Raw genomic sequence first — 20221 nt, 5'->3', positions numbered from 1 at the left:
ATAGTGATAGCTATTTACTTGCTATAGTTTTACCCCCCTTAAGCCCTCCCAAATCTTTCCCTTGCTCCCTACCTGCCAATTTCATGTACTGTCTCTTAAACCTAAGCCAGAACAAAACAACAAAATGTACAAAAGTACAAACCATTCTCAAAACAGAATATGGAATCTGTTTTGCACTGGCAACTAATGCTGAGCACAAGGCCTACTCTGGCATATGTCTGATAATGCTAGTGTCACTCTAATGACTCGTTATTTAATTTGCCTCTCCCAGCAGCTAGACATTACAAAAGTTTTCTTGGTCACAGGTGGGTCTTTCTGCCCACCTCTACTTTCCAGGATTTTGTTTTGCTTGAATTTGTGAAGGTCTTGCCTGTACTGTCACAGCCTGTACGAGTTCATGTGTGGGTCAGCTCTGTTATATTTAAAAGATATTGTTTTGTTGGGGATATCCACTACTTCTGGCTCTTATAATCTCCATTGTGGGATGATGAAAGGCAGCCTATTTTCTGGTCAAGCTAGGTTAAACACTGCAAGGAATGGATTGCCACAGCCCCAGACACCAGGCTCCTGACAGGAGTCCTTAGCTCCATAATTTTGTGGCCATCAGTCATTTAGGGCAACACCCCAAGCCCCTGGTATTCTCTCTGGACTCCACACCCACATTTACCTGTCAACAGCCAAGTATTCTCCTCCCCACAGTTATCTGGCAACAGCCAGGTAGGCCTGGCCCACTATAAAAGGAGCTGCTTGCCGCCACCTCCCTCTCTTACTCTTGCCTGTCTTTCTTGTCCTCTTGCTCCCCATATCTCCGCATTCCCACTCCCACCCCCCACATTCCCATCCACTCTCTCTCCACGTGGCCATGGCAAGCCTTTACTTCACTATTCTCTCCCTCTCTCTGCCTTTCTCTGCCTCTACTACCGTTTTAGCTCCCTTTCCAGCCATGACAATAAATGTCATAAAACCATGGACTGCCTCTTCTCATTGTATCCACAGGGCTTGGGTAATGGAACAGGTCTTCTTCTAAAGAGCTAATCCCCTGCAGGAAGCCTCTCTGCCACCAAGCCAAGCAGCAAGCTGTCCACTCGACCAAGCCAAGGACTGACAAACACAAACAAAATTTCCATCTCTTTAAAACAACCAGTCTCTTAAAATCCAAAGTGTGTTAAAATTTAAAGCCTCAAATTTGGGATCCTGTAAAATAAAATATAAATTAAGTACTTTCTTACTGCAAGAGGGAAGAAACTGGGCATGGTCACAACGAAATGCATGCAAAACTAAACTCCAATGTCTGAGATCAACACATGATCATATGAACTCCTCCAAAGATCTTAAGTCACTTCTCCAGTGGAGAACCTCTGACATCTGTAGTATACATAGTTCGTTTTCTAGACTCGGGCTGGCTCTACTTCATTGATGCTGCTCTTCTTGGTGATTTTCCAAAGGTGCCTGCAGCTCCAAAATCCCGGGCTCTTCTGCTGCAACTGGGCTGCACTTTTATCAATAGCCCCTCATAGGTTCTCTCCATGGTGCCAAACTTCAACTTTCTTTGCGTGACCCCTTCAATCCTGGATCTTCAACTGCTTTTGAGGCTCCACCCACACCGATGGCTTCTCCTGATCTTTTAATGTGCCAAGTCTCTAATGATCTTCATGTTTTCAAATCCAGTAGCACCTATGAGAGACTATACTACCAAGTTAGGCTGCTAGTGTGAAGTGCAAACTTGGCCACCTCTGGAACACAGTGTGCACACTCAGGAAACACATCCCAGAAGATTTTACCACAACAATTCTAGTCTTCTTTTGAGTTGCCTCTACTTTCTCAGCACCAGCTGACCAGTGTTACACATTCCAGCAAAGCAAAGGTTTCCCTTTACTAACCTTTTATCTTGTTCATCATGGCTGATTCTTCAGACCTAGCCAATGAGAAACACAGAATCTTAATTCAAATTAACAAGTCACCCAGAAAGAATCTTTAAACTTCTCTCAGGAAATTCACAAGTCAGATCTACATCATCTGATCTGCCATGAAGAACATTTCTTTCTTTGTTGCTTTATGTACTTCCTATGTAATCAAATTATTACTAATTACTGAGGTATAAGTGTTTTACTGAAGGTGCAGAAAAAATGTTACCTGAAGGGGAAATAAAAAAATTCAAATTAATATAGATCCATAAATCATTAGAAATGAAATATAATGAGCTATTTGTAAGGCAAGGACAGGGCTCTGTGAAAAGTATTTCTGTTCAGAGTAAGAACATTTGACTAAATTACAGTAGCCATGGAGTTTTCCTGAGTTGGGGGGCCAGGAGAGCAATTCAAGAGAAGGTAACTGGGAGGGAATGGAGGAAAGTAGAGGTGAGAAGAAGTGAAAAGATTGCATTTCAATCAAAACCATCAAATAAATAAAATAGTATACATGAATAGAATGGAGTAGCACTGCTCTGTGCATATCCAGTGTCCTTGAGGCAGAAGGATAACATGACATATTCTTGAGAGAAATTCTAGAGGTCTGTGCACTAATTGCTTCATCTAACTCAGCCTTCTTCACACTAATCTATTTTCTGTCATCTCTCAGTCATATACAGAAGTGAGATCTTATGGAAGCATTTTATTAATTGAGGTTCCCTCCTCTCAGATGACTTCAGCTTGTGTCAAGGGTACATAAAACTATCCAGCACATTCCTCTTATGCATGCAGTTTTGAGCCTTAATGAGAGGGTTATGATAAAGACAGCCAATTTAGAGCCGACTGATCTAAAGTCTCTTGCTTTCTGCACATTGTCCAGTTGTAGTTCTCTGTGTTAGCTATCATCTACTACAATTAGCTTCCATGATAAGCCGGGTTGTTGGTGCACACCTTTAATCCCGACACTTGGGAGGCAGAGGAGGGCGGATTTCTGAGTTCAAGACCAGCCTGGTCTACAAAGTGAGTTCCAGGACAGCCAGGGCTATACAGAGAAAATCTGTCTCAAAAATACCAAAAGAAAAAAGAAAAAAAAAAACACCTTCCATGATAAGGGTTGAGTATACCAGTGTCATCAGTGATCATTTTACTGCTATGTTCATCTAGTAGAACAATAGTAGTAGGTTTAACCCTAGCGCTCGTGACTTTTCCAATCTCAGGCCCTTGGCTTCATTAATAGTGTCAGGTATATAGTGGACTAGGAATCAAACAAACAAAAACATGGTTGGTTGTTTCTGTAATGTTTTACCTATTAAGAGCAGTAGTTACATCTTGCAAGCAAGTCACTATTATATCTCACAGTATTGTAGCTAAGTGACATTTGTGAAAGACACTTTTCTGGTAGCATGTATACAACCTTCTAGCCGTATGAATGGAACTAAGTGGGGGTGAAACTCAGAATTTATTACTTTCTGCCTTTTCCTTAAATTCTTCTCAAAATGTCACTCTTTCAGCTTCATTTCCTATTCTTTAACACACACACACACACACACACACACACACACACACACATTTAAGAAAACAGTTTTAACATTTACGTTTTGAGTGAGTTCTTTATGTGCATCGTTATCCTGAATTCAAGAGGCGCAGATAGGGGACTAGAAAATTATAGGCTAAGCTGGACTTTGGAAATTTTGTAAAATTGCTTTGATTGTTGATGATATATTTTTGTTTTATCTAGAGAATTGTGCTTAAATTAGCTATAATAATTTTACTGAAAGACCTATATGATATGCTGAAATGATACCATTACTCCATATGAAAGTGGAAAACTGAGTTTTCTGTTATATTCACTAAAAGAAAATAATTTCCTCTCCTTGAGAAAGTAAAATAGTTAATACAGAAAGTTTTAAAGCAATTCAAGACAGAAGCAGTGGGATTTTATTCTGGAAGCTGTTATTATAAAAGAAGACATAAGAGCATTTCTTCTTATACCGATTGAGCAGCATTTGTACCGGAAATAATTATATATGCATATATATAGCTACATTATACAATTTTATGTCTAACTTGTGAAACAGTGATCTAAGACATTGAAAATCAAGCGGCATATATATGGACCTTGGATCTGGTGACACATGTTTGAGTCTTACAAGTATTTCCACTTATTGAAAGGTTTGCCAGATTTGGCAAATGTTCAGACACAGACAGTACTCAGGATTGCCTGAGTTGAAAAAATGGAGCTGGAATCCTGACGTAAACACTATATTTAGAGTTCATATAACAGTAATGAAGGATAAAGAATTATAGATCGAAAACTGCAGTGAATTGTGACCATCCCACATAAATGGTGATCAGCACCGCTCAGTCCCTGTTTGAAAGAAAATAGCGGAGGTTCATCAAACAACCACCAAAACATTGTGAAGGAACAGTCTCCATAATGAGAGGTCTGGTAGACCGCAGCTGCTATCTCTAGACAGACAAGAGAATCTCATGATCACCTTGTGTTTAGTGTGCTGTTCGGAAGAGTTGACCATTAAAATAATCACTCTTACAATAAATATGACTTTTATGTTCCTCAAAATAGTCTTAAGAGAAGAATAAAATCTTGCGAAAGTACCAGATGAAAATTATAAACCATCTGTCTGGATAGTCTGTTTATGAGTTCAGAAGTCTCATCAAGAAGGTAAAGCTAATAATTGTCACCCAGTCAGAAGTTGCCAAGTAGAGAAAACATCCAAATAAGATCCTCAATAAGGATCATAAAGTTGAAACTACACATAATTGTCAAATGTAAGAATTAAAGCTAGGAATTGTCCATTATACATTTTCAGAATGAAACTAACTAGAAACCAGCAGGGAAAAGACCAGGTAAAAACCAATATGAAAATTGTAGATGTCAAAACTTTAATTTTTGTGATGGCAATAACAATGATCAAGGAGTAATGGCAGTTTATATATCTCAGGAGATAAGAGTTAGAGAAATAAAGGATATAGATAATCAGAACTGTGCAAAGTGAAATAAAGAAATCAGAGGAAAATAAGTGATTTAGGTACTATGAACTGTGTGGGAACTATAAACCTAAAATTTACACAGGTAGAATCTATGAAGAGGAGAGAGAAAGGGGACCCGAGAAACTACCAATGCAATAATAGCTCAACATTTCCTAAACTTTAAATGACAAATCTATATATCTAAGAAAATCAAGTACAGTCAAAACCAAAGACACATGAAAAAAAATTACACCAATGTCCCTCAAAGTTAACTTTCTCTACATTACCGGTAATGAAAGTCTTACAAAAATGGAGGTAAAAAGAATCATATACAGTGAGAACTCGAAAGGATATATAGATTTCTGATCAGAAACAGTTTAAAATGAGAGGTTAGAAAAAACATGAAGCCAAGTTGTACCAATTTAGGATTCCTACAGAATAAAACCATGTTCAGGATGTTTACTCTGTGGATCTCTCATGAGTTAACTGGAGAAACACTTACTGGACACTGCACACCAATAATTTCTACAAGGAGTGTTACACAAAGTCCTTATGTTCACGAAATTACAAAACAATGGGTGTCAGGATCAACACAAAGGAATGGATACTACTGAAAATAACTGGGTAAACACAAAGAAAAATCACTTCACATTTAAGGGACTGTAAAAGGTAACTGTTAAAAGCAAAAATAAATATAATAGAGAATTTGTAGCAAAAACTAGAACATTTGATGGCAGTATACAATTGCTTAACAGGAGGGTTCTATAAATAAATACATTTTGTAAAGTCTTTATTCTGTAATTGAGTTGATACATAATCATAAAAGGCTGGCCATTAATGGAAGATATTTATTATTGAAATTTTAAAAATTAATTAATCCTTTAATCCCAGCACTTGGGAGGCAGAGGACAGCCTGATCTACAAAGTGAGTTCCAGGATAGTCAGGACTATACAGAGAAACTGCCTCGAAAAAACAACAATAACAACAACAAAAACAACAAAAATTAATTAATATAGTAAAATAACTAGGTATAGAATGAAAAATAAAATATTGAATTCACCTAAAAGGGGAAAACAATAGAAATAAAGAAAGGATAGAACAAATAAGAAGCAAGAGACAAGATGATAGGTGAAAATATACAACCTGAATGAAACCATATTCATTGTGGACCACATCTCCAATGAGTGGGACCAATGGCTGTGTCCAACATTCTTAATGACTTATTTCCTGCACTACTCAAAATGAACCTATCAGGAGATGGCTCTCTTTTTATATTTCATAAATGTTTAGTGAAATAATATCATTTTATTATTATTTTTATTTTTGGTGTTCTTGCTTTTCTTTTTCCCTTTGTCTATTATTAATAATTTTATTAGTTTATATTTCAAATGATAGCTCCCTTCCCGGTTACCTCCCACAACCCCCATCCCATCCCCTTTCTCCTGAGTGAGACTCCTGCCACTCCCTTTGCCCACATCAGGGTGTTTCTGCGTCCACTCACCCACTCCTGCCTTACAGCTAGAGCATCCTGTAACTGTAACATCAAATCTCCCTAGGACCAAGGGCCTCCTCTCCCATTGATGTCTGACAAAGCCATCCTCTGCCACATATGTATAAGGAGCCATGGCTCCCTTCATGTGTACTCTTTGGTTGATGGTTTGGTCTCTGTGAACTCTGGGGGTTTTTGTGCAAATTAATTGGGAAACCTCGATGTTAGACTCAGAAAAACAGCTGTCAGATGCTGTTAAACACAGCTGAGTCCATTACTGTGATAAAATGTTTGGTTTTTTTTTTTTGCCCCCATAGAGATGAATTGTATATTTTAATAAATACAAACCATGTAGAAATGCATTGTCTTCCTGCTGCATTTCTCTGAGATAATGAAAATAAAATGAGATAATCAAGATAAGATGGCAAAATGTTTAACACTTTGTTGTCTACATATCCATTATCTTCCTTGATTCAGGTTTCCATACTGAATATACTTTCCTAAATAACAGGTTTTTGTGGTATAGATTACTCTCAGTATGTTCCCTTAATTTTTTTTTTAATTTTAACTGTCTAAACATATCATGAACAAAGGCAACATCACTAGACATGCTAAAATGGAAGGGGCAAAGTTTATAAGACCTCTACCCTAGACAAAGAACTACAGACAACTAAGCATTGCTAACAGCATGAGAAATAGTTCACATGGTCATTTTAAAAGTGAATTTTACTGATTCCTGAGAGCATGGATAAACTCAAACTCAACTTTCTTAATAAAAGAGAACATGGTGAGATCTAAAATTCTTTTGTGTTAGGAAAAACTTTACATCAAATCTGTAACTATGAGATTGGAATCGATAAACAATCACCCACTTACAAATGGATATTCTACATAACCAGTGGCTAGAACCCAGCCATATATTTTTTAAAAAGATTTCAGCCTAATCAAAATGAGTGTAGTCATAGCGGTGCAAAGTTTAAATTTGAAATTTATGTGAATATGTTAAGGCACAGAAAAGGATATTTGAAATAAAACTCCTATCAAACCTGGAATGCAAATAAGGTAAAAGTAACTAGTTAAGGTAAAGTAAGGTAACTTAATAAGACTAATAACCAAGGTCCCATAAAGAATTATAGTTAATGATAAAAGTATAAGGTCTTATAAAGAACAATTAATCAGTGATACACAAGGGAGACTCATTTATATTTCACTGGAAATGTTGGCTAACATAATGATGTAAGAGGAAATGGAGAGATAAAGATTTGAAGAAAGGAAACAAATTATTGTAACTCCTCAAGTATGTGTTTACAAAGATAATCCAAAAGAATTTTTTAGATACATCTTGGAAGTAGGAAGAGAGTTTGGTAAATTGGCATGATGTAAGCTCAACCCTCTCAAGTGATTTGATTTTATTATATCAAAACATCTAACTTGAAAATTTAACGGCCCTTTTAAAAATGCACCTCATTTGTTATGACCTCAGACTACAAGGATCCTTGAGATGGATATGAAAATAATAGTAAAAGAACATTGGTGAGAGTATTGTAAAACCTTGCCAAGCAGTACAAACAGCTCTCCTGGAAGGAGATTCCGTATTCAACATGGAATAATGGAACCTTTTAAAGTAAACATCCTCTTCAAGTATTTAAAAATTGATCTGAATGGGTTCTTAATGGAGTGTGGTATTCATAGATTTATTAGTAAAATTTACATCTTAACAATTTGTGTTTATAAATACTCAATAAGTGGGTTTTTTTTTCTGTGTGTGTTTCAATAAGGCCACAGTACCATGCAAACAGAATTAAATCACAATTCTCCAAATGGAGCTCAAATTTCTTAAGATTTAGTTCCAAAATGCACTGATGACAATGTCAACATGAACTTTTAGAATTTTTCCAATGCTGAAATGATATGTGCTTATTGTAAAGTACAAAAAACAAAAAAAAATGAGTAAAGATTTGAAAATTCAGAAAAATTCAAATTATTAGCAAAACCACTAAAGTCAAGGTAACAATAATTCGCCATTATTATAAGCATTGTTACTATTTGTTGCATATATTTCAGATATTATTCTAAGGATGTTTGTCATTTAACATTTTTCCTCATTTTCATTTTATATTCTGTAGATAACTGTCTCCAAATGTTCTATTATAACGTGGTTACTAAGGAGATATTAAATTATCGGTGTGTACATTTCTGCTAAGACAATTTCAACAGGATATGATCAGTCTTACAAAGTAAAATGATGAATTGGAAGAGGAAATTCTACCTGTGCACTTCTAGAACTCAAGTAGATGAGACAGGAGGATGGATGGTGAGCTGAGGTCCTAATGGGCTACATATGGAGACATGACCTTCTAAAAACCAAACCTCAAAATACAGTCAGAGAGAGAGAGAGAGAGAGAGAGAGAGAGAGAGAGATACACTCTGCATGGCAAGTTCTGGCAATACAGGCATATTTCTTTATTTTGTTCTAGTTTCATTCTTATTAGCAGCTTCCTGTTTGCCACTGACAGACTAGAAAAGAATTTATAGTCTGGGTAACATAAAAACCCAGCTAACTAAATGCATTATTTTTTTATTTTTCAAGTTAGAAACAATTCCCTCTTGTCGTCTACTTAAGCAGAAAAGATCAAATCCTAACGCCTGTCTTGTAAACAAGTGATTACTCCTTTATTTAATAATACATCCAGGAGAAATGATTTGTTATAAACAATAGCTCAGCAGAACTAATAACCATCCAAGTATGATTTGGAAAACAATATTGCTATCAGATGCTAAAGTACACATTTTACCCACCATGAAAGGACCAGAGATATATACCCCTTAACAGCATGGTTCTCAGGAATATGTCACTTATACTGAAGCTGTTAAAAGTGAACAATTCTCCCACAGCTTCGCTACTCCTTCCACCCTGGCTTCCAACATCCAGCTCAAAGAACATGTCACACTGCTCTAACAGGAAGGAAATCAATTCCCTGATTATTGAAGGAGACTTGTCCTACAAACCCTCCTGTTCTGCATATGAAAATGAATCTCATGAGAGCATAAGTTTGATTTTTTTGTCCAATCCTCAAAAGGTTGTCTATTTTTTTAAATCCCATATGATTTTCAAAAACGAAAAAGTTTCCTTTGCTTCTTTCAGTTTCATCTATTTTTCAGTGGTAAAATCACAAAATGAGAAAGCTCTGTTAAAATTATGTGCTGCTACACATTTTGGGACTTACTTTCAAAGTTTTATTACTTTGATAATTTCATACAGTATGTTTTGATCGCATTTACTTGACCTTGACCAACCCTGTCACTCTTCAGTGTCAGGATCTTAAGTGGGAGGACCAAGAGATGAGATAATATAAAAGAGAGACAGAACTGCTGGGCTCAGGAGTTCTTGGGCCAGCTGTATTTTATGCCAAGCAAGCTTGTTAGGAAGTGTAGCATCTTATATATTGTTTCCAGGATAGAAATACTGTTAGCAGGAATTATCATATAACAGAATGAAGTCAGTGGAAAGCTAAACAAACAATATTGCCCAAGGGGAACTCTGGGTATCTCAAGAACATTAAAGATGTAGCACACAATGGCCTGGGAACTGGTAACCAAAGCTCCATACAGTGGCAAGAGTTCTCGGTATCAAAGCAGAAGCTCCCATGGACCTAGCCCCAGGCTGTTACCAGCTCTGTCAAGCATATGCCTGGTTTTTATAAGAAGGGACTGTGTTCTTTCTCTACCTATCAGGGAAGGCCTCAGGGAAAGCCTTGGATAATCCCAGACCTTAACATTTATTCTCATTCTAAGCAAATGAAAAGCATACAAATTCAAACTATTTGATAATTAAAACAATGGGTTTTATTTTTGACTATGTTTTGTAATACTATGTTTTCTTATTATACTACAAAAATAGATTTCAGTTATTTACTTCCTTTTACAGTTTTGCCCAGTTCTGTCCTTCACAGACATGTTGTGTTTACAGTGTTGTGGTATGTACTGTCTGAGAATCTTCTATAATTCAGGATGTCAATAAGCCTCAGTGCTGCAGTTAGCATCGCAGTGATGATTCCTGTCCTCATGAGTTGACACCTTGCGTAAGAGTCAAGAAGTAAACAATGATAGCTATGATGAACAAAGACCAAAGCCAGAGTAAAATGAAGTTCACTGGGTGTGCGTGTGTTGGCGGGTGTTAAGGACTGAAGTGTTAGATACCATATTGATACATGTATAATATAAGAGACCATAAACAGAAAGGCAAGCTGAAAGCCAAGAAGGAATAGCCTGCATCTGTGTAAAGGTGGCTTACTTAGAGAGACAGAGAGGATGAATAATGCTGCAGGCAAATCAAACTACATGTGCTGAAAGGAATTACTTTTGTTTTTGTACAAGACCTGAGGTTCCTTCTGAGCCCCTAGTCAGGGTGGCTCACAACCTCCTGCCACCCCAGGTTCCATGACATCTGATACCGTCTTCTGGTGACACACAAGACAAAGACAAATGCATACACATGAATACAAATAAAACATAAAAAAACAACTTAAAGAAAAAAAGAAACACCAAAGTGTCTAGTATAAAATAAGCAATCCCTAAGGACCCAAAGATGTAGCCATATTATCAGCTATTGTTACTCAGTTCCAACTTTACTCTTAGATTATCATTAGTGTGAGGGTCTGTAATTTTAAATTTTTCTTCTACTTTTATTAGACATTTTCTTTATTTACATTTCAAAGGTTATCTCCTTTCCTGGTTTCTGCCCCCCCCCCGCCCCAGTCTCCCTATCCCATGCCCCTTACCCTGCATTTACTTAATGCTAGTAATACATTTAGCCTTAATGTTAAATAAAGTATGTACATTACAATGAATTTTGATTTCCTTCAATGTCTTCACTTTGAGGCATTTGTGTATATGATCATGAATACATACCACATGCAAAAACATACACATACAATACACACAAGCAACATATGCACACACACACACACATATACATACATACATACATACATACATATATGTATGTTGGGGATTTTAACAGGGAAGAGGATTTTCCCAATCAGAAATTTTGCCCACACATAGGTGAAACCTGTATTTCTGCTGGATCAGAATTGTGCTCAGTCTTCTTCATAACACATATGTATTCTCTCATTATATGTAGTCTTTCTTATATTAATACAATGTTTTCACCCAGACCAGACTTTTGTTCTCATATATACCAAACATTACCACTGTCTCTTTTATAACTGAAGCCTGTGAATTTTCATCATTCCACAAAGGCAATTTTCACTTCCCTGATGTTAATGTTCAAATGTTCAGCAATGTTAGGTAAATTGTATACATTTAATCTGAGACAATGACTACAAAACTCATTACGAAAATGGCCTTTCATCTTTCTTGTCCCTGAGTCCCTAACCTTTTCAATGTGTTGTGCAGATGAAGCTCATTTCTCCAGTTGAGTCTGGACAGGAATTTTCATTTGCTTTGGCTTATCATGCCAATTCTGAGCCAAGGGCTTGCACATTTGCATTTACTTTCAATGCGATTTCAGAGGTCTCAGGTTTGCCTGCTCAACTGTGCAGGATAAAGTGAGGTGATGATGATGATGAGTCTTTCCGGCTAGAGCCAAGCTGGACCTTCCCATCCTTAGCCAAGCTGAGAGCTGACTGCTATCACCTGAATCCATCTGAGATCAGAAAACCCACATGGGTGACCACAGCTAAACAACTGTTTACACATACAGTACAATAGGTGATAGGATTTCTTATAAGCTACTAATTTGGGAGTAGATTATATGGTGTCAAAGAAAATATACTTAATCTATACTTGCAAAATATCTATTAGAATATTGGAATGCTTAGTGTATTATAATAGCTTTATTCAATTAGTTCACATAAATCCCAAATTCTGATTAAAATGAGTAACAATACATGCTATTTAGATTTTTAAAGTAAGAATGCATTGTACTTAATTGCAGTAATATCAGCAAATTAAATAAATTCAGATGATTATCTACATATCTATGCAACTTGTTTGGAATTTCTGTTTCATTCAAACACATACCCAATTTGCCTCAGTGGCTATACTGGTTTTAACATTAATACTAAAATGTAATGAAAACTCTATTAGAAAAAGAAAAAGATTATAAAGCTTGTATTGGTGAAAACTTGGAATAATCTATAAGTGAACCTCAAGCACAAATGCACAGGGGAAAAATTCATGAACAGAAGAATACCAGTGGCTTATGCTCTAAGACCAACAGTTGGCAAATGGGACCTCAAAAAACTGCAAAGCTTCTGAAAGGCAATGAACACTGTCAATACGACAAAATGGCAACACACAAATTGGGAAAAGGTCTTTACAAACCCTATATCCAATAGAAGGCTAAGATCCAAAATATACAAAGAACTCAAGAAGTTAGACTCCAGAGAACCAAATAACCCTATTGAAAATGGGGTACAGAGCTAAACAGAGATTTCTCAACTGAGGAATCTAAGATGGCCGAGAAGCACCTAAAAAAACGTTCAACATCCTTAGTCATCAGGGAAATCCAAATTAAAACAACCCTGAGAATCCACTGTACCCCAGTCAGAATGGCTAAGATTAAAAACTCAGGTGACAGCAGATGCTGGCAAGGATGTAGAGAAAGAGGAACACTCCTCTATTACTGGTAGGATTGCAAGCTGGTACAACCACTCTGGAAAGCAGTCTAGCGGTTCCTCAGAAAATTGGAAATAATTCTACTAGAGGACCCAGATATACCATTCCTGTGCATATGTCCAAAAGATGCTCCCACATATAACAATGACATATGCCCCAGTATGTTCATAGCAGCCTTATTTATAATAGCCAGAAGATGGAAAGAACCCAGATGTCCCTCGACAGAGGAATGGATACAGAAAATGTGGTATATTTACACAATGGAGTACTACACAGATTTTAAAAACAATGACTTCATGAAATTCTCAGGCAAATGGATAGAACTTGAAAATATCATCTGGAGTGAGGTAACCCAGTCACAAAGAACACACATGGTATGTACACACTGATAAGTGGATATCAGCCAAAAAGGCGCCTAGAACACCCACGACACAACTCATAGACCATAGGAAACTCAAGAATAAAGAAGGCCACATCAAAGTGTAGATGTAACCATCCTACTCAGAAGAGGGAAGAAAATAATCTCGGGAAACAGAGGGAAAGAGGGATCTGGGAGGGAGAGAACAGGGGGAGGGAAAGGGGGTGGCTGGTTCAAATAAGGGAGGAGATGGCTGAGAAGTACAGATGGTCAGGATTTTGAAAGAAGGTGTGCAGCAGTGGGGGAGGGGAACTGGGGATCACCACTAGAAAGACTAGAGGTTCCCAGGAACCAGCAGGGAGGACATTAGCCGAAATACCCAACAAAGGGGAGAAAGAACCTGTAGAGAGTATATTCAGTGATGAGGGATGGGGCCACCCACCCACCTCAAAAATATCAACCCACAATCCCTCCTGTCAAAAGGAAATGAAAGAACAAAAATTGGAACAGAGAATGAAGGAAAGACCATACAGAGACTGCCCCACCTGGGGATCCATCCCATCAGCAGACACCAAACCCAGACACTATTGCTGATGCCAAAAAGCACTTGCAGACAGGCACCTTGTATAGCCCTCCCATGAGGGGCTCTGCCAGAGCCTAACCAATACAGATGTGGATGCATGCAGCAAAACATCGTACTGAGTGCAGAGACCCTAATTGAGAAGTTAGGGCAAGGACTGAAGGAGCTGGAGGGGTTTGCAACCCCATACAAAGAACAACAATATCGATCAATCAGGCCCTAAAAGCTCTCAGAGATTATACCACCAATGAAAGAGTACACATGAGAGGACCCATGGCTCCAGCCATATATGTAGCTGAGGATGGACTTGTGGGGCATAACTGGGAGGGGAGCCCCTTGATTCTGTAGATGGTCAATGGCCCAGGGTAGGGAAAAACTAGGGCACTGAGGCAGGAGTGTTTGGGTGGGTGAGGGAGCACCCTCATAGAAGCAAGAGGAGGGGAGGAGATGGAGGTGATGGAGGGTTTTGGAAGGGACACTGGGAAGGGGGAAAACATTTGAAATGTAAATAAATAAAATAACCAATAAAAATGAAAATGAAAGAAAGTTGATATTACCACTAACTTTTTTCTTTCACACACACACACACACACACACACACACACACACACACACACACACACACAAATGGGTCTTAAGATATTTTTCTAAGGTCTTCCTAAAAGGGATTAAATGAATATTGCTTTCCTTATGCTGGAGCCAAAGTTTAACCATAAGATATAGGGAAGGGGCAGACTTACATAATATTAAATGTTATTCATTCATCATATTCATTCAGAAAACCTACAGCAAAAAGACATGCTATTTAAAGGGCATGATTCTAAGCTAAAGTTCTCAACCAACACAACTCACAACGTTAAGCTATTACAGTGATTTTGCAACAATAGAGACAAATTGAAGTGGTAAACTATAGATAAACACAATAATGAATATTATTCATTTTTTTGTTTACAAGCTATGAAAAGCTACCAGGCTCCATCAGAGAAAAATTTAAAACTAAAGATTCAAGTTATAAAAGAGAAAAATAAGCAGTAGAGAAACTACATGCAAGATACTACACTGGCTTTTATCGCAATGGGTTTGCCTTCAGAACGCAGGTGTTGTGAAAGCCACCGCTAATTCAAAGCAAAAATGGGAAAGGAAAAGACTCACATCAACATCGTCGTAATCGGACACGTAGATTCCGGCAAGTCCACCACAACTGGCCACCTGATCCACAAATGTGGTGGAATCGACAAGTGAACCATCGAAAAGTTTGAGAAGGAGGCTGCTGAGATGGGTAAGGGCTCCTTCAAGTACACCTGGATCTTAGACAAACTGAAAGCTGAGTGTGAGCGTGGTATCACTATTGACATCTCCCTGTGGAAATTCAAGACCAGCAAATACTATGTGACCATCATTGATGCCCCAGGACACAGAGACTTCATCAAAAACATGATTACAGGCACATCCCAGGCTGACTGTGCTGTCCTGATTGTTGCTGCTGGTTGTTGGTGAATTTGAAGCTGGTATCTCCAAAAACGGGCAGACCCGCCAGCATGCTCTTCTGGCTTACACCCTGGGTGTGAAACAGCTGATTGTTGGTGTCAACAACATGGATTCCACCGAGCCACCATACAGTCAGAAGAGATACGAGAAAATTGTTAAGGAAGTCAGCACCTACATTAAGAAAATTGGCTACCACCCTGACACAGTAGCATTTGTGCCAATTTCTGGTTGGAATGGTGACAACATGCTGGAGCCAAGTGCTAATATGCCTTGGTTCAAGGGATGGCAAGTCACTGGATTGTATCCTACCACCAACTCGTCCAACTGACAAGCCTCTGCGACTGCCCCTCCAGGATGTCTATAAAATTGGAGGCATTGGCACTGTCCCTGTGGGCCAAGTGGAGACTGGTGTTCTCAAACCTGGCATGGTGGTTACCTTTGCTCCAGTCTATGTAACAACTGAAGTCAAGTCTCTNGAAATGCACCATGAAGCTTTGAGTAAAGCTCTTCCTGGGGACAATGTGGGCTTCAATGTAAAGAACGTGTCGATCAAAGATGTTAGACAAGGCAATGTTGCTGGTGACAGCAAAAACGACCCATCAATGGAAGCAGCTGGCTTCACTGCTCAGGTGATTATCCTGAACCATCCAGGCCAAATCAGTGCTGCCTATGCTCCTGTTCTGGATTGTCACACAGCCCACATAGCATGCAAGTTTGCTGAGCTTAAAGAAAAGATCGATCGTCATTCTGGTAAGAATCTGGAAGATGGCCCCAAATTCCTGAAGTCTGGTGATGCTGCCATTGTTGATATGGTCCCTGGCAAGCCCACGTGTGTTGAGAGCTTCTCTGACTATCCTCCACTTGGTCGTTTTGCTGTTCGTGGCATGAGGCAGACAGTTGCTGTGGGTGTCATCAAAGATGTGGACAAGAAGGCTGCTGGAGCTGGCAAAGTCACCAAGTCTGCCCAGAAATCTCAGAAGGCTAAATGAATATTACCCCTAACACCTGCCACCCCAGTCTTAATCAGTGGTGGAAGAATGGTCTCAGAACCGTTTGTCTCAATTAGCCATTTAAGTTTAATAATAAAAGACTGGTTAATGATAACAATGCACCGTAAAACCTTCAGAAGGAAAGAATGTTTTGTGAACCATTTGTGTGTGTGTGTGTGTGTGTGTGTGTGTATGTGTGGCAGTTTTAAGTTATTAGTTTTCAAAATCAGTACTTTTTAATGGAAACAACTTGACCAAAAATCTGTCACAGAATTTTGAGACCATTAAAACAAGTTTAATGAGAACAACAACAAAAAGATACTACACTGTCTCTAAGCAAAGCTGTACATCAAGTGTTACAGTTCCAGACTCCAAAATGTTCTGAGAAAAAAAAAAAAGAGAGAGAGATGACAAAGTTCTTATGTACTCCAGGACAAAAAACTCCTATCAGACTTATATGAAGCTAATTATGACCTATGCTAACATCACTTAGTATGATTCTCTGTACATTTATTTGTAGATTTATTGAAGAAATATATCTGATACAATACAGACTCAATCCTTATGGGTAGCAATAAAGATTAAGTCTATAATATACAATGTATTTACTGAATAAGTTTCCTAACCTATATAAAACGACTAATGATGATTAGGAAAGTAAATAGTGATAATAAAACTTCAGTAATAGCTGGGCGTGGTGCCGCACGCCTTTAATCCCAGCACTCAGGAAGCAGAGGCAGGCAGATTTCTGAGTTCGAGGCGAGCCTGGTCTACAAGGTGAGTTCCAGGACAGCTGGAGCTATACAGAGAAACCCTGTCTAGAAAATACAAACAAACAAAAACCAAAAAAAAACCTACAACAACAAACTTCAGTAATAAAAATCTTCTAATTAAAGCAAACCCAGAATCAGATGCGTTGTAACTAAATTCTAGCACACACTTATAGAGAAGTTATATAAAAATCTCTCAGTTCTAATGACCTGAAAAGAATGAAATACTTTAAATTTATATTATGAAGTCAAAATTATTCTGCTGTTACAGCCAAACAAACACCATACACAAAAGGGCAGTGACAGGATAACATTATTAATGAACAAATGTGTGAACATTAAAAAATGTTAATAAATCAGACAAAATTGAACAGCTCAGGTAGTATATGTAATATACTATATATGTAATATTCTATATATGACAAATAATATGCTATATATGTGAATATACACATAATATATGCTAAATATATTTAATTTTATTATATATTTCATGTTATACGTCATGTCATATGTGATGTTATAATCATATGTGATATATCATACATATTTCTCACATAACATATACATCATATAACATATCATATATCATATTATAGATTATATATTCACATTATATTATATATTATTTATTAAAATAATATTAAATAATATATCATATGTTATATATTCTGCATTGATTATATTAAACATTTAATAATGTTATATGCTATATGTCATGTTTCAAGTGGTATGTGTTACATGCTATATATTATATGTTGCAATTTATATATTATATATTGTGTGTCATCTGTTATGTGTCATATGTTATATATTCCATATTTTCTATTATATATTCTGTATTGTACATTATTTATTTTGTATTTGTATATAATGTATTATGTATTATGTATTATATATTACTATTATATTATATAGTGTGTATTATATGTTATGTGTTCCATTTCATATATTAAATATTATCTATTGTGTAGTACTTTGAGTGTTATGTATAGTATGTGTATACTATATGTTATATGTTGCATATGTTATGTAGTCTGTAACATTTTTCATGAAATATGTAGTATGTTGTAGTAATTTGTTATCATATACACATTACATATTATGTTGTATAATGCATATTATATATTTATTATATATCATATATATTATGCATTATATTATATATTACATAGTACTTACTATATCACATGTTATATGTGATATGTAATGTGTAATATGATATATATTATATATTATACATTATACATTATATATTATAAGTTATACATCATATATCATATATCACATATCACATATCATACATTATTTATTATATATTATACATTATACATCGTACATTGTACATCGAACATCGTACATTGTACATCATATATCATTTATCATATATCATAATTATACATTATATATTACATATTATATATTATACATTATATATTCTATATTATACATTATATATTCTATATTATACATTATATCTTTTATATCTTATATCTTATATATTACATATTTTATATTACATATTATATCATATCTTTTATATCTTATATCTTATATCATATCAATTATATATGTATAATGAGTTTGTAAACATGGTTTTATCAAATACTTTATGAAGATATTATAATAATTTCTTATTATATTTCAAAGGCTAGAAGCAGAAAACATAATTCATAGCTCAGCCCATGAATAAAACATTACAAAAATACTACTTTTTAATGATGACATTATAGGAAAGATAAAGACTAATATCTCTCAGAAACATAGTTATGATAATGTTCAATAAAATCCAGGAATTTATAAAGACACACTATCTCACTGGTAAATGGGATTTAAGTATGCAAAACTACTTTAATATTTAAAATTCAACTGCTAAAATCCATTATATCAACAGGTTACAGAAGAAGATTAACATGTTCTGTCAATAAAAGCAAAAAAATCACTTGAAAATAATGTGACACCTTTTAAGACAAAATTAAAAACCTAGCAATAAAGGGAATCTTCTTCCACTTAATAAAGAATACATGTATAATAAAATGTTAGCATGGCATCTCTAGTTTTAAAAGCCATATGAGAAGTTGTAAATGATGAAATAAAACAAAGAAAATAAATGAAAAGTCTATATACATTAGATAGCAATAATAAAAGCATATTTCTTTGGATAGCACAGTCATTGTCTTAGGATTTTCTGTTGTGAAGAGATACCATGGCCAAGGCAAGTCTTATAAAGGACAACATTTATTTGGGCTGGCTTAAAGTTTCAAAGGTTCAGTCCATCATCATCAATTTGTGAGCAGGGCAGTGTCTAAGCAGGCAATGCAGAGTTCTACATCTTCATCTGAAGGCTGCTAGTGGAAGACTGACTTCCAGTTAGCTAGGATGAGGGTCTTAAAGCCCATGACCACAGAGGCACACCTACTCCAACAGGGCCACACTTTTTAATAGTGCCACTCCCTGGGCTTAGCATATACACACCATCACAATCATTTATGTAAAGTATAATAACAAATAATTTTGCCTACTACAACAAAGTTATGTTAATGGGTACAGGACTAGGCTATTAAACATATAGATTATAATTTATAGAGCAGTATGAAAAGGTATAATTTGAATTGAAAGTAAAACATATTTAGTTATAAATGTAACTAATATGTGCAAGGTTTAAATGAGGAAAACACAAATATGATTAAAGATATCAAACAAACTAAATAAGTACAGCGAAAACCCATATACTCATGATGTCACATGTCCCACATTGATCTACAGGTTCAACATATGCTCTGTCAAACCAGTAATCCATTGCATGAATACTGTCCAGCTGATTCTAATGTTATCAAAAGGCAAGACCCAGACAAAATTGAAGAACAAAGCTGAAACATTGACACTAACCAATTTGAAAACATACTAATAAAAGCAATGAGTTATTGGTAAAATAAGAGATGAAGAGAGTAATAGACCAGAATAAAGCACCCAGAAAAATGCATAAGAATATATTAAGCTTGTCTT

At 36.3% G+C, this 20221-nt stretch overlaps 1 pseudogene across 1 annotated transcript; it reads left to right on the top strand.

Moving 5' to 3' along the window:
- Positions 1–15049: 15049 nt before the first annotated feature.
- On the top strand, positions 15050–16491 carry LOC110311597 (annotated as a pseudogene). Its single transcript, XR_002379978.2, has one exon. The product of XR_002379978.2 is annotated as an elongation factor 1-alpha 1 pseudogene (transcript).
- The last annotated feature ends 3730 nt before the right edge of the window (positions 16492–20221 follow it).

This window comes from Mus caroli, chromosome 16 (assembly GCF_900094665.2).
Source record: "Mus caroli chromosome 16, CAROLI_EIJ_v1.1, whole genome shotgun sequence".
Taxonomy (NCBI): Eukaryota; Metazoa; Chordata; class Mammalia; order Rodentia; family Muridae; genus Mus; species Mus caroli.
This window is presented reverse-complemented; position numbering and strand designations above follow the sequence as displayed.